Genomic DNA, 22,816 nt, shown 5'->3' with positions numbered 1-22,816 from the left:
GTGGAGGTACAGCCGGGGTCAAAAGTATCCGACCCCTCTCCAAGTTTCGAACCATGCCGCCATGAATACGGGCGCCAAATGCCGCGACGCCAGGGATGCATCGTCAGGTGGCGCCCGCACGCAGCACGGCACGCGTTTCGGAACTTGGGGCAGCCCGGCTGTACTTGGCACAGACAGATCAGCGGCAACACTGAGCCACGTATTGGGCACTTGCCCCGGACTTCGGGCAGCGCGCGAACGACATCTACGCAGCCGGGGTTACACATCAAGACGCCCTCCCGGCACCGGCACACGGGCCCTAAAATCATGCCCTCTTCGTATTCACCAAAGAAAAGAACTCTGTCCCCTGTCCTTTAATTTCTGCAGAAGCACGAATCCTGCGCAATAAGAAAAAATGCATACGCTAGCAAATGCCGCTGGTGCGCTTGCGCACAACCTCAAATTTATTTCATCCACGCTACGCGTCAGAAAAGTTCGAACGCCGAAGCGTGGTGCGCATTATTTTGGCCGCACCTGCATACGCTTCGATAACAGCGCCGTCGATTCAGTGTCCGTGCCGCGGTGCCCGGGAGCACGTCACGATGAGCCGAGGAAAAGAACGCAGCGGGCGCTGTCACCGTGCAGAGGCACCATCAGGCGACCCAAAGCCAGCACCGAACGAGTCAGCTGGGCCTGGTACCAGGTCATGCGCACCAGCGAGAGGAGATAAGCGCGTCATTGCTACCACCTCTCCGGGCCAAAGGTCAAGCAATCGCTTCACTGCCGAAACCAGCTGCACGGCTTTTTATTACTGTGTAGACCGACTCGAGATTGTCGACTACGCCATCCAACGACCGTATATCGAAAGAAAGCTGCACGAGAGATAATCAGCGCATCAGTAAATCAGCGCTACAGGGACGTGTGATAGCGGTTCCAATTCGTGCTTGCGGAGTAAGCTCCAGTTGAGCACCAAATTTGCTGTCGTCCGCGGCGCTAAACAGCACTGCGCACGGGAGAATTTCGTATCGAGTAGTGAGGGTAATGCTGAATGAAGCCACCAATGGACATAACACAAACATGAAGTTCATTTCACCGTGACGCCTTACGTGATTACGCAGGCGGACCAAATAAAATAAAATAATAAAAAGATGCAGTGGCCAGGTCTAATGCAGTGTTCGCCCGCCGCGGATTCGAGACCCAATCGTGGCCAGAGAGTGTTTTGCCACAAAGCGTTTTGCATAGCTTCCTATCAAAGCCTGTTGGAAGGCTGTCCACAACACGGCGTAACAGGTGGGCCACCTGTTGCAGGCTTCGGACAGGCAAACAACGGCCAAGTCCGACGCTGGGGGGTTTTTAGTGCTAGCACACTAAAAGCTGTCGTTCAACAAGCTTCACAAAGCCAGGGCCCCCTTTTTTGGCCATACCCCCCACGTGGCGCGAAAAAAAGAAACAAAGTGTATATTACAAAGATAGCTGCACCTGCCACAGACGTTAGAAAGAAAATGAAACCATGAACAAATGGCAAAACAAATGAAGTATTTACACAATGCAAAGACATGGCAAGGCGTTTAAAGAGGAAGCAGAGAAATAACAAGGAGTAACATTCTGCAAAGCGGTTGTTTTTTTGTTGCTCGAAGAAGGAACGAGGAAAATTTGAACAATGAAAACAGGCCTAACAGTGTCTGAAACGTGACACATTGCGCTTTTTTTTTGTCCTGTCTGATAGACCGCTAAGAAGTCGCGGAGGCCGGTTATCAATGCGAAAGCATCGGATGGCTCATTGACACGAAAACCCGGCGTCGCCCAAAAAGTGCCGGCGTTACAAAACTCGCGATTGGTCGAAACAGTGTATTGACGTAAGCAAAGCCGGAAAAAAAAAACGAAATGTTAACCAACTACAAGTACTTGCAAACGCACCAACTACAAAGGAAAATTGTAACACAATTGGAATATAATCAGAACAGAATTTTAATGGAATTTCAGTGCTTTCGTAGCATAAGTTCCTTAAGTGCCCCCGAGAATTTTTAGGTCCAATGGGGCCAATACGTACACGAACGAAAGTTGACGGCCGCAGCCGCAATCGATTGCTGCCCGAAATCCAGGAAATACAGATTTACTCCGCCTCCTTCTTTTACACGCCGCGGTGGCTCAGTGGTTAGGTCGCTCGGCTACTGATCCGGAGTTCCCGGGTTCGAACCCGACCGCGGCGGCTGCGTTTTTATGGAGGAAAAACGCTAAGGCGCCCGTGTGCTGTGCGAATGTCAGTGCACGTTAAAGATCCCCAGGTGGTCGAAATTATTCCGGAGCCCTCCACTACGGCACCTCTTTCTTCATTTCTTCTTTCACTCCCTCCTTATCTATTCCCTTACGGCGCGGTTCAGGTGTCCACCGATATATGAGACAGATACTGCGCCATTTCCTTTCCCCCCAAAAAACCAATTATTATTACTCCGCCTCCTTCGGGAATAACCAAAAATTGGGCATTCGCAAGCTGCAGCAACATCTCGTGCCGCCCTGCAGGCAGAACACGGAAAGGAAAATCGACGCGTCCCAGGAGCCCAGCTGCCACGAGCTTGCCATCGCCCACACACGTACACGCAGGACCCAAATACATGTTGGAGGAGGAAGGAAAAACGACGGCTCGACGAAACTTGCTGCTCGTGAAGCAGCAAATTTAAATTCAGTCACTGCTGCAAGCGTATTGTACAACTGAAATTTCGGAGAACTTCTTCGAAGTCGGGAAATAGTAACATTTCTTGTAAAACAGCTGCGCAGCTCGGAAACGTGAACATTCTGCAACGCACCTCCAAGGACGTTCAAGCGAAGAAAATATCCATGCTAAGTGCCACTCCATGCTCGCCCATTACTTCAATGTGAAAGTTTCAAGCTCAAACGGTAGACGTTACGCATCACATACAATGCAAATTGGCATTTCAATGCTGCCCGCATTAAGGTAGGTAGGTAGGAAAAACTTTATTGAAAATGCCGGCAACCGACGGTTTGACGCGTCGTGACGTTGGCCAAGCGTCGACCCGGGGTTATGCCCTCCTCTGCACTACCCCCGTTCGGCCCGTTTGTGGTGGGTCGTGAGGCTTGTGCTTTTCGAGCGCACCCCGGGCCTGCTGGACGGCCCATAGTTGAATGTCCTTGTCTGCAGACTGCACTGCACTTTGAAGTTCGGGCGGGTATATCCTGGAGGTAGCCTCGGTCGGGAACCTGGCACAGTCCCACATGATGTGCCATTGGTCCGCCGGACCAGCTGCACAAACATTGCACACATCGCTCGGATAGAGTTCTGGGTGAAGTACGTGTAGCACTGCCGGGGCGAGGAGTGACCCGGTCTGTATCTGTCTTAGGATGACGGCCTCCTCCCGACTGAGTGCCGGGTGGGGAGGCGGCATTGTACGTCGAGATAGGCGGTAACACATGGTAACTTCGCCATAACTGGTTACGCGGTCCTTGGTTTCGAACCACCACACGGAACGGTCACTCTCGGGGGCGCGGAGGGTAAGCGCTCGCGCCGCCGAATGGGCCGTCTCGTTGTGGTTCGGCGAGGATGCACACTCGCCCGCGTGCGCCGGGAACCACTTGATACGGATGGTGCTGCGGCGGTCTTGGGGCTGTAGCTTGCCGATGATGGCGGCCGCCGGCGCGCTCACTCGCCCCTTGGCAAAGTTGCGCACGGCGTTCCTCGAGTCACTGAGCACGGTGTGACACTCGGCCTCGGAGATCGCCAGAGCGATGGCAACCTCCTCGGCGTCTGTGGCGTCCGTGCACCGCACGCTCGCTGCCGTTGTCGTGGTGCCGGTAGCCGCCGCAACGACCACTGCCGCGAAGCCTTCTCGTTTGTATTCCGCTGCGTCCACGTACCGGGCGTGCGGGTCTTGGGCGTGTTTCTCGATGAGGGCCTGGGCCCGTGCCTGCCGCCGTTCTTGGTTGTATTCGGGGTGCACGTTCTTCGGGATGGGGTCCACATGGATGTGAGCCCGCGCCTCCTCGCTGATCTCGCATGGTTGCCGGCTGGGGGTTCGGGGGTTGTAACCCAGGGATGTCAGTATACTGCGCCCCGTCTTGGTGGTAGAGAGGCGCTCCATTTGCGCGGTGAGCTGCGCCTCGGCTATTTCTTCTAGGGTGTTATGGACGCCGAGCTGCAGGAGCCGAGCCGTACTCGTGGTCTCCGTTAAGCCCAGCGCCGTCTTGTAAGCCCGTCTGATCAGCGTGTTGATCTTGTTCCTGTCAGTGACCAGCCAGTTGAGGTAGGCCGCAACGTAGGCGATGTGACTGATCACGAACGACTGGACGAGGCGCACGAGACTGTCTTCACGCATGCCCGCCCGTCGTGTCGAGACTCGGTGTATGAGCCGGATGGCGTCCATTGCCTTGGTGGTAAGTTTGTTGATGGTCTCGTCGTTGCGGCCGCTCTTGTTTAGCAGCAGGCCCAGGACTCTGATCTTGGGAACTTCGGGGATGCGTTGCCCCGATGCGGTCATGATCTTGATGTGATCGCACTCCCGAGGGGGAGCGCGAAATACCCTCGTGTTTAGTGAGGTAAAAAAAAATCAAAGCCTCGAAATACCGATGCCTTACAACTGTCATAGAAATCTAGAGCCTAAATCTATAGATTAAGCCTTCAGGACGTTTTAGCTTCTTTTTTTAATACGCAACAAACGCGATCAAGACTAACAACGGTATTTTTTTTTTTTGGGGGGGGGGGGGTGCCGTAACATCGACGCAACGTTTATTATTGTTTCTTCTTTACTAAAACGAACGTGTAGGAAACTTGTATGGTGTGCTGCATATGGAGTTCAACGTCTCAAAGCGACATTTGAGCTATGAGACACGCCGTAGTGGAGGGCTCCGGATTAATTTCCGCCACGTGGGTGGCATCGCACAGCACGCGAGCGCCCGGGATTTGACTCCGCTTTCTGGGGCTCTGCCATGCTACCCCCCCCCCCCCCCCCCCCCCCTTCACTTTGGTGTCCACCGCGTACTCTCATCGCTGAGACGGACAACCGCCGGCAACGTCGTACCCAACACGACACAGCCGCAACACATGAAAAACACGAGGCAAGCGGCTGTCCAATGAGGATATTCCCGCGTTCTCACCAGTCGCATACAACTCGAGAACGAAGCGGCAAAGGCCACTCGAAGAAGGCCTCCAGCCAATGGCGTTGAGCGGTTCTCATGACGCCGTGGTTAGTCCCCTTGGACCCGTTAGCGTGACATCTCGGGGCGTGGGAGATGAAAGGAGATTAACCAGGGCTTAATCGAATTAACCGAAGCCTAAAGGAAATCGGCTGACGCCATTGGCTGGAGGGCCTCCTTCGCTCTGCCGCTTCGTTCTCGAGTTGTATCTGACTGCAGTATAGTAACATGACCGCTCAATCCCCGTGCCCACTCGGAAACAACTGCCGCAGACGGCGCACGGTTCGCGTCGGCACGGTTCAAACAGCGCTCGGGGCAAAGCCGCAACGTCGCGCGCTGCCCGGACAACCGGCGCGATCCGCGGCTGAGGCCACGGTGGAGTGCGAAGAGGGCGGCCGGCCTGGAAATGGAAACGAACGCAGCCGCAACTTAACAGCGCCCTCGTCTCTCCCAGAGCCCTTTCCTAGCGTAGCCGGCGTCTCCTAACGTTGCCGCGTCGACGGAGGTCGATGAATGGCGAACCGGATTGCAGCAGCGGCGGCGTGGCGCGAGTACGCGTCAGAGTGGTTTCCAGAGCTCCTCTACAAGGCGCTGCTCCCTACGTCAGCGCAGTGGCGGCTGCCCCTTCAGGGCTCATGACGCGACCGGACTGTGACGTCAGCGCCTTCTTCTTCGCGCCCCAAGCCCGTGAACCACCTGCGGAGGAAACGGAGGGGGAGGTGTCTCAACGAACGAGCTCCGTCCCACCGTTTCGAGCACGCATCGTTGCGACAAGCCTTAACCGTTTCCCTCCTGTCATCTCTCCTTCCCGATGCACGCGCGCGAAATTGACGCTTCCAGTGAGACCCGCGTTGGACCGGGCCTTCCAGGGGAAGGCTTAGCAAGAAGTACAATTGGAGGACGCTTAAGATTCGTCCTTCAGAGTGGAACACGGCAGCGTTATCGGGTCCCGGTCGCATCGCCTTCTCATGCTCTTGAGCCGCGCAGCAAACTACCTCTCATGACACAACACACCTTGATACGTCCACATCGCGACTTTGTTGTCTGGTTTATGGGGCCTAACGTCCCAAAGCAACTCAGGTTATTAGAGACGCTCCACTTAACGCACACAGGCCCGTTCGCCACTGCCTGCGCGTCTGAAGCCCGAAGAGGTCTCGAAGGGTTGCACCCACGCTGTCGCCCCCTGCAGGGGGAGAAACCGTCGTGTTATCACCGGGCTCCGACCAGTTGACGTCTTCAAATGTTTCGTCTGCCAGTTCTCCACGTTAAAGAACCCCGGGTCGCCGAAATTACCGAAGCCCTCCACTACGACTTCCCTCATAGACCGAGTCGCTTTTGAAGGTACAACTGCATAAACCCAAACCGAACACGGTCATAACACCGCCTATCGTACATCATATCAATGCAAGCTACTCGCATTTACTTTCATCTCTACAACATCGATGGCACCGCAGCTCATGGCAGTCAAGTGAAATACTTTATAGCGTAGAACGCGATTGTTATCGCATCCTGTTTCAGAACTCGCATACTCATAGTTACTCATGTACGCATCAGTACACAAAGACACTTCATAAAGTCAAAGACCAACACGCATTCCCTAGGTCCACATTTATTCAGTTCGAACCAACGAGCCTTACAAGGTGCTATGTTTTGGAAATGTTATCAAGCAGAGCACAATATGTTCGTGACCTATTGTAAACTGTCCAAACAGGCTATAAAGAGGCGTGTACTCGCCTCGCAACCTGAAAGAGCTGGGTCGATTCCCTGTATCTCCACGTGATTTTTTTTTTATTTGGAGATTCGAGATTCTCCTGTTACAACCGATACGCGCTTTTCTGCGGCACGGGGCCCTTAACGCGTTAGAACGTCCCGTTGTCACTTCTCTCCAGTGCCAGATAGTAAGAAATACACGGTGCAAATCGAATCCGAATCGCCTCCTCCAAAAGTGACCCATTAACACGCCCTTGGCTCCTCCTCGCGCAGGCGAAGCTGATGCTCGAATCAATAGGGCAACGCTGCGACTGTCGTCTACGATCTACTGTTAATGAAAACTAAAGCTTAGTAACCATGCGTCCAGACGGCCTCGCTGTTCACCCCCGGCAACGACACAGCAGCCATCACTACGCTATCATTCTAGTACAGGTTTCAAACAATTATGGGATAGCCTTTAATGGAACGACATGTCCAAATGCACGCTCGGAAGACCCATCAAGAGCTGACAGAGGCTGAAGCCGATAGAGAAAAGCAGCCAAATAGCGGCTATCAAATGCGAACAGAAATCCGCATTTCTGACACGACCCCCGGGATCGAGTAACTTTCCGGTTACCCGATCACGGATGTCGTTTTCAATAAATTTTGCCCCGAGAAGGCGAACGTACGCCCATTAGTGACGCGCAGGCGACCGTAGAAAACAATAAATCTGCCGCGCGAAACACCGAATTAACAATTCTTGGTCGCAGTGGGCCCGTTTAAACCGCTATGACGTCAGTGCGGTGGTACATGCACGCTGTGGAAGAGTACAGCGTTTGCAAAGAGAAGCAGCAGGAGACAGCGCACACGCAGGAATACTACATTCAGCAGCTCCATGGAGAGGAGGAGGAGACGAGAGGGAGAGACCTCTAAAACGAGAATTTGTGCAGCTGCTTTGTCAAGCTGTAGCACGTGTGAGGAAAGAAGTACAAAACTAAAATAAATAAGGCAGGTAAGATAAAACCGGTCGGAGATCGGCAACGCTCAGAGAGAGCGGGCACGCAGCAAGAGTCAAAACCAGGAGAGGGGGGAGCGTGGCACTGAGGAATAAAATAAATAAAGGGGCGACGGACCTAAAAAACAACAAAAAGCAAAGCAAAACAGAGACTGGAGTCCAACAGGTCTCCGAGCACCTGCAGCGAAGCGCCAGGGGGATGTGGAAAAGCCGCAAAGCGGAAACTAGACAGCATTCGGCCCCCTCCCCTCCCCCAAGCAGAGGCTTTTTTCTCTTTATTTCCTAGGGAGGGCCAATGAGTGATGACGATAACAAAACAGAAGGAACACCGAGCTTGGAATGACGATAATGAAAGCAAGGACAACGGAAATTTCAGAGAGAGAGAGAGAGAGAGAGAGAGAGAAGGGAACAGGGCATCGCGCCCACTGCGTGCACTGGGCACATTTGCTCGAGAACTTTGCAGCCACGGTCGTCGCAACATGCCGCTTGAGGGAGAGGAGAGGCTGCGGTGACTGCAGCTCCACATCACTTATTAGAATCCGAAACAAACAAACATACGTCGCGGAAATTAGGTGGGAAGACTATTCACAAACGCATGCGACAAGAAGGAAACGTTGTGCGTGTGTGTGCGTCGGGTTTTATGGCGCGCTAAAGCAGGTGAGCTTATCATGCGCCAAACGCAGGTTTGGAAGGATCCGACTGATCTGCTGACGGAGTACCAGTTTTTTAAGTGCTACAGTTTGCTTATAACATTTCCTTCTTTCAGAAACCCAACTCGCGACGAGAGACAGAAGAGAGTAAAGGCAGGGAGGTTAACCAGGCGATGCCCAGCAGGCTACCCTACACGCGGGGAGGGGTGACAAGTGTACTATACTGCATTCGCGCATAAGAGTACGCTGGGGTGGAGAGGGCTGTCGTAGAAAAATGCGAATGTGAGTGTTTTTGCTTAGCTTGTGGAGTTTTTCATCAGGGAGCAAATAACTCATTTGGTATGCACCTGAGCGCAGCCATAAGGCTACGAAAATAATATACACTTTACTGTGACAGCTTCGGCACATAGTCAGAAAGAGGTAATTCCCCGTTTCACGAGTATGAAGCAACGTCCGGTGCGAAGGCGGCGTAAGGTTCAATAAAGCGGTCCTGGCGCTGACACGACGTCCATTTGCCGCAGATCGGCTTGAACAGGCGCAGCTCAGGTGCACGATTTTTTATGCCGGAAAACCAAGCTAAACCCGATTTCTTCGAAGAAAAAATGCCAAGAAAAACGTGGTTCAAATGAAATTGCCCCTTCACACACACACACACACACACACACACACACACACACACACACACACACACACACACACACACACACACACACACACACACACACACACACACACACACACACACACACACACACACGCGCGCACGCACGCACGCACGCACGCTACTAGCGCATAAACAGACACGGGCAAGAGAGGGAACAGGTCTGTTTATATGCGACACACAAATCCGGCCCTGGAGCAGTTAAGTTCATTATGCGAAGTCTATCTGCCTATTTTGTTATTAATCTACTCTCTACCAACTTACAACAATATTCGTGCGGAATATTTACTCGATGTACTTTACCCTGGTGAGCTCGTGAAGCACACGCGCAAGCTCTTCCGTTACCTCGACGAGTCGGGAGCCAGCACAATCTCAATGTCTGTCCGCGCGTTGTGGCTGTCCCTATATCGATGTTCCCCCTATTATCGATCGTGCAGCGTTTCTGAAGAGCAGCGCTTTCAGCGAGCTTAGCGAGTCCTCTCGTAACACTTCGCTGGTTGCTGCACAGGCAGCGCAGCATGCGTTCTGCGGTAATCGCATCGTTTTCTCCCGGTTCTCTTGCACGTGCGACATTAAGTGGTGCGTTATTACATGGAGTGCATTTCTCATACTTTTCTTCCATTCTATAATGGAGGTGTAATCCGTACGCAGTACAGACAGGCAGTCAGTCACTCGCAATCCCCCAAAGGTAAATCAGACGGCCAAGCTATCGTGAAGGCGACGCCGAAGAAGCGGCGCGGTTTAGGGTATGGAACGACATGAACGAAAAAAGGAAACGCGAAAGCACGCGCCCTTTCCAGTCCGCTTAAGCATTAATGAGGAGCACATCAAGCACTTTCCCGGGCCTCTCCCCTACAACACGAAACGAGAGAGTGTCGGGCAGCTTAATTCTTCCGTTAATTAACGCCCAGACAAGACGGCTTTTTCGCCAGCGAGGCACTTGGTGCACCAAAAGCACGCAGTGCTGCAGTAGAGCAGTAGTCGTAGTACGTGCGCAGCAGCGCGGCCCCTCCCCACTGCGGCGAACTGTGACAGGGCTCCGTTCCGTCTTCCCGAGACCCGCTCTGTGGCGTTTCCACGCAGTTGTCCCATTTCAACCACGAGTTGGGCATGATTTCCCTGTGCTCGGGGCTGGGGACCGCCTCCCATCAATTCGCGTTAAGGGGACAAGCTGAACCTGGCGTGTGTCGATAGGTCATTTGCGTTCGTACGACTTAAACGCTGTCTGTTCACTGAAGCTGGAAAAAGGAAAAAATAATACACGTGTCGCGGATATAAGGCCGATTCTGCAAGTAAATAAACTTTGTGGGTCGACAACAGTTTTTGAGACGCGGGTTCCAGAGGCCATTCACTTCGTAACAGTGATCACGGTGTCCCTGCAGTGAGGACGTCACGCATTCGGCTCGGTAGCAGGGAGATTTGTAAACGCAAATTCCACACCTTTCTGACGTTTTCCGCAGCTGATAGGCCTTGTGACTGCCTGCGTATATAATCTCTGTCTTTTAGCAAAATAATCGGTTGTCAGTGGCGCGTTGTCCCGTCGTTCTCACTTGAGACTGTCTGTACGTTGCGCTAAATTTTACTCAAGAGAAACGCAAATTACTACTCAGCAATAATTGCGTTCTTCGCTATCGGATGAGCAAGGTCCAGTGAATGGACTTTTACTGCGAACAAAAACTGGGTGGCGGTGTCTTAAAGTGTTCCTAAACCGGTACACTGGGCGCGAGCGGCACTGCACGGAACAGGCGACACGGTCCTCGGCTCTACGAAGCCACTGCGCGGCCCACGCACGCAGGGGAGGGGATAAGAAATGAAAACAGCAGGAGCGACCGCGGTGAAAAATGCGCCAGCAACAGAGTGACGTGCGGCTCTGCAGAAGAGCGGGAAATGGGAGCGGCCACGGCAGGCAGGTGCACAAAATGGCGGGAAAAGGTGCGCGATGACGTATACGCTACGGCCGTGAAGAGCGATAAAGGGAGGGACATTCCCTCTGTTACTTTCGAACTGCAATCCCCCCTCATCGATGAGACAACCGAGCTAAGCGATAATGCTTACTCGCTAATGCGTTTGACCGTGCTCTCGCGGTTTAAGCTTTTGCGTTTGTTTCCGACCGAACGAAGACACTACCCCGACAGCTGTGCGGAGCGTGCGCTTGGACGAGTCCTTTTCCCTTGCCGGTGACGTCGCCTGTCACGTGACGCGCACGCCCTCGACGACAACGCCGCTCACGCGCCGAGTGATCCACTAATTAACAGTTTCGGTTTAAAAAATCGACAGCCTCGTGAGACGCACCACTGTCGATGTTCCAAACTCGGCAGAGTTTGCGTGCACTCGGAATTGGTCCCAGAGACAGCGTTGCGCCCTAAATGCGGGAACAACGGAAGTATTGTGCAGTAGTGCAGCTTTGTCCAATGGTAAACGAATGTAACACCGCTGCAGTGCCGTGCTCCAATATGGTCTGATGAGCGCGAGACCAGGAGGAGGGGGGGTTCGCTACAGCACACGGCGGGTACCGTAATACCACCAAAAAGTCGTAAGTTACTCAAAGCGCATCCCGTGACCTGATGCGCGCCAAGACCTAGGACCTGCCACTGGTCCGACCAGAGCTGGCCTCCGTGACACACGCGCTCTCTGCAATCTCAATGAAACGGTGTTTTCGCACCAGAGCGCTCGCGAAATCGCCGACTGCAAGGCAACTCGCAGGCTCTTCCAAACGCGCTCCTCCTCTGCTCGCACGATACAGCCGAGCTCAGTCAGGGCCGCGGTTTGCTCCGCAAAGCGCGCAGCGGGGCCCAGCCCAGCGAGCAGCAGCAGCTACGCGGCCCACGAGAACAGCTGCGGCGGCGGCAAAGCAGGAGAGAGAGAGGGGGGCAACGCACACTTGCGCTCGTTCGCCGACGCACGTGGGAAAGCGCGCATCCGAGACCGCCGAGGATGGAACGAAGAGAATTCGCACATGCCACATAACGCCCCGCCTAACGAGCGAAGAACGAGCTCGGCACGAGGTTCCTCCTCCGCGAGGGGAATGAATGAACGCCCGCACAGAGCGGCTGCTGCACTGCACGAACCAAAAATCGGCACTGGATGCGTGTCCGTCCCTCTTACCTGCATATTTACAACTCGTCAAGCATCGCAGGTTTACGTCGATCGAAAAAGAAAGGCAGACACCGCTTTGCCCGTTTTCTTGCGCGGCGGTTGCCATCGAGACGACGACGACCATCAGAAGACCGAATCCGCAGCGCCAGAGACCCTTCACCACCCCTCCTCCTCCTCTTCCGCGCTGACGCAAGCGCATGTATCTCCCTCCCTCGCAGCTCAGGGACGCGCCTTGCGCAACGCGGGGAGGGGCGAAGCTCCGGCAACGAGAAGCAATCCCGGACACGCGGCGAAGGCATGCTCCGCCGTGTGCAGCATCTGCACGTCGCGCGCATGCAAAGAGGCTCCCCGTAGTAAACAAACTACAGCGAAATCATAACAGCAGCGGCTGCGTCAAAACACGACGCGCGCCTACCTCTCGACCGAAGAGGGGAGACACACGGGCGTGCAATGCAGCCTCTGCCCTGGTTGGCCGCCACTTTCCCTGGCCTCGCCCGCAAGAAGCGTGCCTCGGAGGTTTAATACAGGCTCCGCAGCGAATACGGCGGCCGCGCACAGCCGCTACGCATTTTCGTTACACGCGGTGGAAGTATAGTAATGCCTCTTGACAGAGAGACAGCGCGGCAAATACTCTCTCTTCGCATTGAGCTATTCCATGACGGTGCCCCTGTGCATTCACAGGAGGAGTTAGGGAAATAAATATCTCGTGCGCGCGCACGTTTGTGCGTGTGCGTCGGCTCAAGAGACGACGGCAGGACACAGTCAAGATGCCTCAAATGATGACCGACGAACCACTGGTCCAAATAGACGCCTGTGCAGACAGACACCAAGTCACTTTCACGGTGTAACTGGGGCTACTCAGATGCAGGAAGGAGACATTCTAACTGACCCCGCAAATAGCCACATTACGATGGGGCTGGTGTTGTCAAGGGAGCGGACAGAACGCAGGACAACGCCGGGCCAGTCGTCTGTGCGCACATTACCCTTCGACGTTTCGTTAGGCTGTGTCACGGAATGCCGAAGCTGAGCTAGCACTGCCGGTGAGGCCGACCGACGACGGGCACGGCTCAAAGCGCGACACTGCTATTCGCGTTCAGACGCATGCCTCATAACCGGCACCTGCCTACACAATCATCACGGAGGAGGGGAGAAGGGAACCATCCTTATTCCCGAAACATCTACCCGCTCACGAGGGGACACAGGGTACCGTCGAAGCCAGGACGCAGCGAGCCACGGAGAGTAGGGCTCCCTTGCGCTCCATCAGTTCCTTCTGCATCTGAAAGGCGCCCCAGAAGCTTAGGGAGCTTTCTTTAGACATTCCTCCGTTTCTCGAACCCCGTCCTCCCCAAGGAAGGGTCATGACAGAGCCCTTCTTCCCCGCACCCCCAGACAAATGCCGCCGCGACTGGAAGGAAGCATACACTAAACAAGCAACAAACAAACAGAAAAAGAGACGAAAGCAGTTCTCCCAACTTTTCAGTCCAAAGACCAAGTGGCTGCTCGTCAGCAGCGGCTGCGCAGCAGATGCCTCCCCGCAGGAGCCAGGCACAATGCCGCTCCTCCTCGGCTGGCAGCGGGGGAGGAGAAGGGAAAGAGGCACAGACCGCGGCCAGACGGGGGCCCAACCAACACCCTCTAAAGGGTGTTGGCCCAACCACCGGCGGCACCGAGCGTGGGAAAAAGGAGTCCCCGCACCCCCGTGCCGCTCCCTCGGTGAACACAGAAGAGGACGAGGAGGCTTCAAGTGGGGGTGGTGGATTTGTCGCCGCGAGAAAAACGGGCCGGAGGGGGGACACACCAGACGGCGACGACATGCTTTCGTTCCGCCACTGGCCTCGCCTCGGTCGCCCGGCGCACACGCCTGTTTGCAGGCTAACCCTCCTCCGCTACTCCTCCCCTTTTTTTTCTTCGCTGTCTCTCCCATCGCCCTCGCCTGGGAGCATGACGCGCCGACGCACGATGAAGCAGTCAGCGGGAAGCCGACGGAGGGAGACGGCAAGGGAAGGGTGCTAGGAAAAGAGGGAACAACGCAGCAACCGGTTTGAAACTCCCTAATTGCCGCCAAATGTTAGCCTACTGGGCCCAGTATGGCAGACCCTCTTTTGTCTCTTGCGCGTCATGCTTCAATAGCGATCCCATACAGCTAGCCGCGCAGCTGCTAAAGGGGGCTTAATAGCCGCAACTCCTTATGCTCATCTCTTGACCTTAAGAAAAAAAAAAAAAAACTTCCTTCGTTGCGATTCTGGAGTATGCGTGGCGTGTTTGGAGTTTGGGACCAACCCCAGAAGACCCCGACCAACCCCTCAAATCGCGAGGATACATAAGCACACTTGACATCGAGTGGAAGTAAGACATTTACTTTGAAAAAAAAAAAAAAAAACTTCCACATCTACGAGAAATCGTAGAATACCGGACTAGGACGAACTTTTATATACTTGCTCATTTCCTGCGCCAACTGTAATAGACTCGAACTGACTGCCTCGTAGCCGAGTGTGCTGTGCCAATGAAGATTTGTTCCTTTGTTCGAATTCCTTGCAGCCAGCCGGAAACGCTCTCGGAACCGCAGCTCATGGATAGCGCCCAGATGGCTATGAAGAAGCTTGACACAAGTGTATGATATCCAGGCCGATACAGAGATGAAGGAAGGAACTTGAGAAAGAAGACATTTCATCTGTGGAACCGATAACTGACGCGCTCTTGGAGCCACAGAGTAAATACCAAGGGAAGGAAGGAACGGGAGGGACTGCGATCGCAGGGTACAGAACAATCAAGCCGTGATAAGGTTAGGAAATCTGCGGCCATAGGGTGGCGCTAGACGGCGATAACTGGTGAACAATGGCAGAACAAAGGCAGAGGCACTTGTTGGCAGTGAAATGAGGTGCCAGACAGGAAGTCACCGAAGTGCGTACGCGTTGCAGCCGTTGCTCACGGAGAGCACGTATGTACGCTCACTTACTCTAAAAAACCGCCCATCGAAGACGAGTGGATTTTGCGACACTGCTCCGCACCTGCTCAATGGATTCCGGTGCAAATGACGTCGTCGACCGGAAGTGAAACGGACCCCCAGAATGGAGCACTCATCAAAGCCGCCGGAAATATCGTGCCTCCCTTGTAGGCTCCCCGGGTTCTTGAGATCCGATACATGCGTCGCTGAGCACTATTATGGCGCCGTTACTGCCTGAGTTGCCGATTCAGAAAGGCGCATCGTAGAAACGAAGCAGAATCAACAGAAAAGAAGGCCGGCATGATATAAGCGCTTCGATGAAAACAAAACAACATCTGCAAGGTATCCAAGCACTTATATCATGCTTGTAAGAAAAAATGCACAGGCGATCAGACGACAAGATGCAACAGATGCGCTTTCACAATGATTACTTTTCCACTGCGTCTTTGAATCTGACCTTGCCATCAATTTTTCGCTTGTGTAGACTGTGAAGGTAGGCGTGGTGGCGGCGGTGCAGTTTCTGGAGGGTGGAGGCTCATAGGTGATGTGTTTTTACAGGCGGGTCCCCTGATCTAGCGGGGCGCTGGATACGCACGCACGCACAGGAAGAGGGGTGCCACGGCTTTTTGTTGAAAGAGGTCTGTACTGCTACACAGCATGTATTTTATGCAATAGAATTTCCAAAGAACATGGCAAGTTTGAAATTCAAATCACTGCTGCCACCGATAACTTGGGCAGTTTAATTTTGTTATAATTCAATTCCGCTATCTTGTAGGTAGTGCGAGCACTATGTACGGTACGCACTTTCAGTTTCTGTGCACTATTTTTCTCAATCGCTGTTTTCATGTTAAGCGAGCCTCTTGCCACCAATCACTGCCCAGAGCACTGCGCCATCTGCCTGTCACTCTTCAAAACTGTACCCCGCCCCGGAATGGGCTCACCTGAGAGGAATATAGCTCTGCAATGAATGCTGGTATTAGAAATAGACATTCGCCAAGTTAATTTCCCTGCTATGAGATGCAGCTTGCATACAGGGAAAACCAAATAAAAAGAAAGGCCATACATCTTGAGGTCATACAAACTGCAAAGCTGTAGATTCCTTTCAGAGGTTCCATGCACAATTGTTTTGAAGAGGGCAATGTTCGTATAGGTGCCCATACATACACAATCTGGCAGAATTCAGTCATGCTCGCAATTCATACATAAACTCAAAAACCTAAACTTGCTGGCTTTAATCGGGAGACAAGCTGAAATGGCAGCAATCTAGTTACGGGGGAACTTGCAAACACGACATTATACATCAGGAATTCGCGGAGAAATTAATTATATACGAGTATGTGACACGTCCAAACACACGAGTTCATCACTTATAATTGTGCACAAGCTCGCACTTCTACTGTGCGGACCTCGCCCCTCTCCGTCCCCTTTAGGGCTTCCTTCCCCGCAATGCACCCTCCTTAGTTTAACTAACAAGGGAGGGTGCCGGCGTCCAACCAACACGAGTGCCATGGACAGCGTGATTGCTGCGCGTGCGATAGATAGCACTCCATCTTCGGCTGGGGAAACTCGACGCGTGCTGCGCGACGCTCCGCTCTTCCAGCGGGGCGAGGCCTCGTGGGGGATAACGTTCTCCCACATCTCGTCCCGTCCGGCTGCGCAGTACCTCCCCTGCCCTAGCGTGGGCGAACATTCGCTCGTAAGGTAACCTTGCCGGTGAGTCGGGCAACCTCGATTCCTGAGCGTATTTAGTTGCTAGCTGGCGTTATTGTTGCTGTAGCAATGACTGCCTGTTCGTGTCAGCCAGAGTGTCGTTCCTTTGTTTCCCAGAGCAAGGCCTGCCGTGGACAGCGTGCGCGATTACAGGGTGGGGTGTGGCTGCCCTGAACTGTGTCAGCCGCGATTAGGCGGGGAGAACGTATTTATCTCCCCCTATTATAACACCACACAACACAGATGAAATCATTGAAAATATTTTCTTACGCTCCAAAGCAGTGAACCCTCCACAAATCTTTTAACCTCATCAATTTTTGTTCTCAAAGTCAAATTTTACATTTGTCAAACACTGTAACAACACTCTACTTATCTATTCTGTTCTCCTCACAATTAACAATTTTACTTTTGTGAAAATTATTTTATTATCTATTTGTGCTGCTTGCTGCTGGAAAGCTTGATTGCAACCATTCTGTTGCAGTTGTATAGCACTGCTGGTGCATTGCACATGAAAGGTACACATATGTATAAAAAAGAAACAGGTGCTGTAGCACAACATGCAAACGACTATTATGTACACGTACCACACAATTACACTAAACAGCTTTGCTCACAACATGAGTTAAGTCAGCAGCATCACTGATGTAAACAACACTGCTTATGAAATTTAAAATGGAACAGGCAAGTGAGATTCAGAGAGCTGTCTTGTGTAGTAGTTTCAAATCATACGTGGAGTTCTACTCTGCTGGTGGACCTTGTGGTGCAATTTTTGTTCATACTAAGAGCTCTGAAGCTCATTTAATATTGTTACGATCAGGGGTTAATTCAGACCACGACAGGAAACTGAAACCAGCTGGGTCCGCTTGCCGAGCACGAGACGCAACCAACCACCTCGTTCTCCTCCTCGTCTGCGTACTCAGCGATGCCGACAAATATACTAGGCATCGCCTCTTCATGGGCGATGCCTTCCCCCTATGCAGCCAAAGCCCGCCAGGCGAGTCAAAAAGCACCGCGCGAATGGTAGGGCTTCAGCCGGGCAACGTGAGTCACGTCAGTTAGTGCAGAACGACGGCCGCTTGCTGTGAGACGCGCTATGCGGTAGTTCAGCTCACTAATTTTCACAATAACAACATAGGGTCCATCGTAGTGACACAGCAGCTTCTGGGACAGTCCCCACTTTGAGACAGGGCGCCATAAGAAGACCAAATCACCAGGGCTGTAAGTGACGTGACGGCGGTGGGCATCATAGCGCGCTTTGGTCCGATCTTGGGAGGCGAGTATACGAAGGCGGGCAAGACGTCGGGCCTCTTCGGCGATACGAAGTGTCTCGGAAATGGAGGGATCTTCATGAGGCTCTGCAGAAAATGGCAATATGGTGTGCAGGGTGTAGCGTGGAGGGCGAGTGTACAGTAAAAAGAATGGCGAAAATGCGATGCGCAAGAACCGAGAAGCTGCTCCACGACGTCGGCAGTGAACTGCCGACCACGTTCACTGCCGACCACGGTCACTGATGACAACTTTTGGGGGTCCATGGCGGAGAACTATGGAGCGCAGCATAAACGAGGACACATGATACGCCGTAGACGAGGGTAGGGCGGCGGTTTCACAATACTGAGTGAGGTAATCAACACAAACCACTATCCAGCGGTTCCCATGATAGGATTTGGGAAATGGGCCAAGGTCTATGCCCACTTGCTCGAAGGGTGCGGCAGGTGGTGTCACAGGGTGACCAGATGCAACGCTAGTAGGGCGCTTATATCGTTGACAGAGTGTAGCTGGCCCGCATTTTCAGGCAATAGGAGGGGGGCCTGGGCACAGTGGAGCGTTCGTGCCAACCCAAGATGTCCAGATGTAGGGTCGTCGTGCATGGCCTGCAAGACGGAGGTGTACAGGCTCTTCGGAACTACCAGAAGGAAGGGCTGTCCCGTAGAAGAATAATTTTTCTTACAGAGCAGACCATCTCGCAAGCAGAAGTGGTTTGCACCGGAGGGGTCTTCAGCCTCCGCAAGAAGAGACCGCAGGGTCGAAGCTCTCTGCTGTTCGGCTTGGAATGTGGCGAGGTCGAGAAAACACGGTGAGACTGACGCGACGCAGTGGTCGAAACCATCGATGTTAGACTCCGTCTCAGGAAGGGGCAACCGCAAAAGACAGTCCGTGTCAGCGTGCCGGCAACCGCTCTTGTAGGCGACTGTGTAGTCAAACTCTTGAAGCCAGAGAGCCCACTGTGCAGGTGCCCACACGGGTCACGAAGGTTACCGAGCCAGCAGAGGGCATGACGGTCGGTGACAATGGTGAACGGGCGTCCGTAGAGATACGAACGGAAACGCTGCGTGGCGAAGACGACAACGAGGCATTCCTGCTCGGTGACCGTATAATTGCACTCCAGCTTACTGAGCGAGTGACTTGCATACGCAAAAACGTGCTCTTTGTTGTCGCAGCGCTGGATGAGCACAGCACCGAAAACAACACCGCTGGTGTCGGTATGAATCTCTGTGGGAGCGGAGGGATCGAAGTGGCGAAGTACAGGGTGGGACGTAAGAAGGAATTTCAGGTGGCGGAAGGCGGAGTCGCACCCAGAGGTCCACTCGAAAGCCACATCTTTTTGAAGCAGGCCTGTCAGGGGCTATGCGATGTCCGCAAAGCGATGGATAAAGCGGCGAAAGTATGAGCATAAGCCCAAGAAACTTCGCAGCTCTTTGACAGACTGTGGTGGCTTGAATGACTTGACAGCTGCAGTCTTGGTTGGATCAGGTCTGACGCCGTCCTTGTCTACGAGGTGTCCAAGCACTAACGCTTGACATGCACCAAAGTGACACTTTTTAGAGTTAAGCACAAGGCCAGCTTTGCGCATGCAGTCCGGTAAATGGCCAACTTTGTCCTCTTCTGTCATGAGAGGAGAGACAACCTTGCATAATTTGACGATTTCTTCAATATACTTCGTACATGTCTCACCGGGAAGCTGAGCCTTTTGTGCCAGCGCTTGTTCAGCCCCATTCTTCCTCGCGACCGAGTCACCAAAGCACTTCTTGAGCTCCTCTACAAAGCGGTCCCCTGTCGTGAACGAATCCTCGTGGTTGTCGTACCACGTTAGTGCAGTGTCGGTTAGAGAAAAGACGGCGTTGGCAAGTCGAGCGGAGGAGTTCCACTTGTAGCGACTCACCCGTTGGCAGTGGGTGAGCCATTCATCAACGTCGTCGCTGGATGAACCTGCAAACGACCGTGGCTCCCGGTAATGCTACCATGAACTGCTGGGCACAGACCTCGGAGCGTCGCCGTCCAGGGACATCATGGGAACAGAAGGCGGCAGACCAGCAATGCAACGACTCTGGCGAAGGTGAAGCTGGAGATCAGTCTTCGGGGAACCTGTTATCCCAGCACCTCCACCAAGATGTTACGACCAGGGGCTTATTCAGACCACGACGGGAGACTGAAACCAGCTGGGTCCGCTTGCCGAGCTTGAGACGCAACCAACCACCTCGTTCTCCTCTTCTGCGTACTCAGCGATGCCGACAAAACAGACTAGGCATCGCCTCTTCATGGGCGTCACAATATATTCCTGAAGCTTAAGACGTTCAACCTAATTTGCCTTTACTAGCATGGAATAACTTCCCAACAGTGGTCTTGCCTCTAGGTGTTGTACAAAGTCGTGAAATAGATGGCTGGCATGTGACGTCAGGCGTGCCATGTGCCACGCACAGCTTCCATCGAGCTACCAAGGGCCAGGTGTTGTAAGTGGATTAGGAGATTAAATAGGCTTTCACAGTGCACCCAGTTCATCATTGTAGTAGCCTGCATGATTTCAAGGCAAGCCATCTTATAGTAACCCTTTATAACACCCAAATTATGAAGACAACAAATAATCATTACCTTTTCATTATGCTAGGTAATGTACAACCTTTGTCAAAACTTTGGAGCCCAGGGGTTTTGCTTCCGAGTCACACCGTGTGGCTTGTAATACATTCCAACTAGCCTGAAGGTAAGAAGATTTCTGGTCGTGCCCCCTACAGTTGGTAGGAATGCTACATGAGCCCTCTCTCTGCCCCCTTTCTCATCCTCTTGGTACTTCCTTTCTCATGATCTAGATCTGCGAATCATATCTGGTCAAAGTAGACAGTAGTAGTAGAAAGTAGACTTCAAATATCTCTATATAAAATTTCAAGCCTAATGATGTATCTTTTCTGTTTACACCTGCAAGACGCCCCGCAATTCATCCCTCAATTTACACAGCAGAGCAATGTCATCAGCAAATTGAAACAAACTAATGTGCGCTAGATTAATTCTTATTTGCAGTTATCCCCACCCAACTATATGAATACCTCTTACAAGCATACTGCGAGCAAGAGTGGAGTTGGTGTGCCCCCCTGCTTAAAGCCCTTCCAATTCTTTCACTACTCCTGCAAAGGCCTATGGCACAACATGTTTTGCCAGAAGTAACAGCAACCAATTTGGAATATTCGCATACCACAGTTCTGAGTCGAATGGCCTTACATTTAGTAGTTCCTTAACTAAAGCATGCAACCATTGCCCCTTCGTTCTGTTAGTGGAAAACTGCAACATGAGTAGTTTTGATAAAGTGGGTGGTTATACTCCGCAGACAACCTCTGAGTGCAGTATACAATCAAAGCTATGTAATATAAGCCCAAAAGCCAATATTCTTCGCTATGCTAAGCGTGCTTTCAAGCAGAAAAGAAATTAAGCTGTTTACGCATTACGAATTAATGAAAGACTGAATGGTGCACTGGGGATTCATACACTACATCTTGATGTTGCATTCAAGTTCACCACAGTGTTTCAGAGCCTGTCATATCTTATAAAGATTACTCTCATGAGCAGTGTATACAGTATCAGTATATTGCCAATATACCTTCTCAATGGCTTTCTTTTGAATGACTGGAATAAGTTTTTTGATGGTCAAGTTTATGGCTGACAGCTATACCTAAAAGCCTTTTCAGTGAAGGGCAAATTAAGCTCATTTATGTTGATCACTGATAAGTCAGTGAGGTTCATTTTCACCCTGTGGCCTTTTCCGGCAGACTGCAGGTCATGCCATGACGTGGGCGCAAATAAACAGATGAGCAAAATGCAGCTCACTGGCCCACAGGCAAAAAGGAATGAACCATGTGTAGTAAACATATCTTTGAGTTCAGCATGAGCAACGCAATGAAACATATAGGCTCCTGAGTGGACACAGCCAAAAATGTCAGCAATTAAAATATCTTTATAAATTGACATAAATATAAGAGGCCACGTGTCACTATTTGTTCAATTAAAATAGGTCAGCTGGCATGGCTGAGAAAGGAGCAATAATAAGCAATTGTTAACCAGCTCAATGCTTCGCTGTGCACAGGCAAACGAAACAAGACAGGCTGGAGGCAATCATTATAGAAACTTAATGAGGTATAAATGAACAAAAGGCACACAAAAAAAGAAAAACACGATGCGACTGATTGATTCTATCCCCCACAGTTGTCTAAATTATTACAAAGGTTCCTCAAGAGAAACAAAGCTATGGCTCCTGGCAACAAAAGCATTTCAATCATGCACATGCTTGTAAGAAACGATGCACAACATTATGCGGACAAAAAAAGTGACTTCAGTAGATTCACAAGTATTCAGCAAACATGGTCACTAACACAATACCGCTACTCAGGCACCGCACAGTATGTCTGAACAGCTAACCAAGTTAAAGGATTAGAGATACCTCATTTTAGTTGAATGCTTTCTTCTCTGCACTGATGCATAAGACATTAGAAGAAACTGACCACCCCGTGGTATTCGCCTACGACCTTTACAACTGAATTTCTTCTCATGCTGTTTCGGTTTCATCCATCCAGCAAGGGCTGTGACGTGCAAGGCCGTGCAAGGCACGTGTGGCATAAAAAAAATTGCCATAAATGCTGTTAATTTGTACTTTGAAGTTTACACGC

The 22,816-nt window shown here is 52.1% G+C and overlaps 1 protein-coding gene across 1 annotated transcript in view; it reads right to left on the bottom strand.

Moving 5' to 3' along the window:
- Nucleotides 1–22,816, bottom strand: part of LOC144104875 (uncharacterized) — a 51,826-nt gene that overhangs the window by 27,721 nt on the left and 1,289 nt on the right. The window lies entirely within an intron of this gene.

The sequence above is a fragment of the Amblyomma americanum genome, chromosome 9, assembly GCF_052857255.1.
Source record: "Amblyomma americanum isolate KBUSLIRL-KWMA chromosome 9, ASM5285725v1, whole genome shotgun sequence".
Taxonomy (NCBI): Eukaryota; Metazoa; Arthropoda; class Arachnida; order Ixodida; family Ixodidae; genus Amblyomma; species Amblyomma americanum.
Note: the sequence above shows the minus strand (reverse complement) of the source record. Positions and strands in the feature narration are given on the sequence as shown.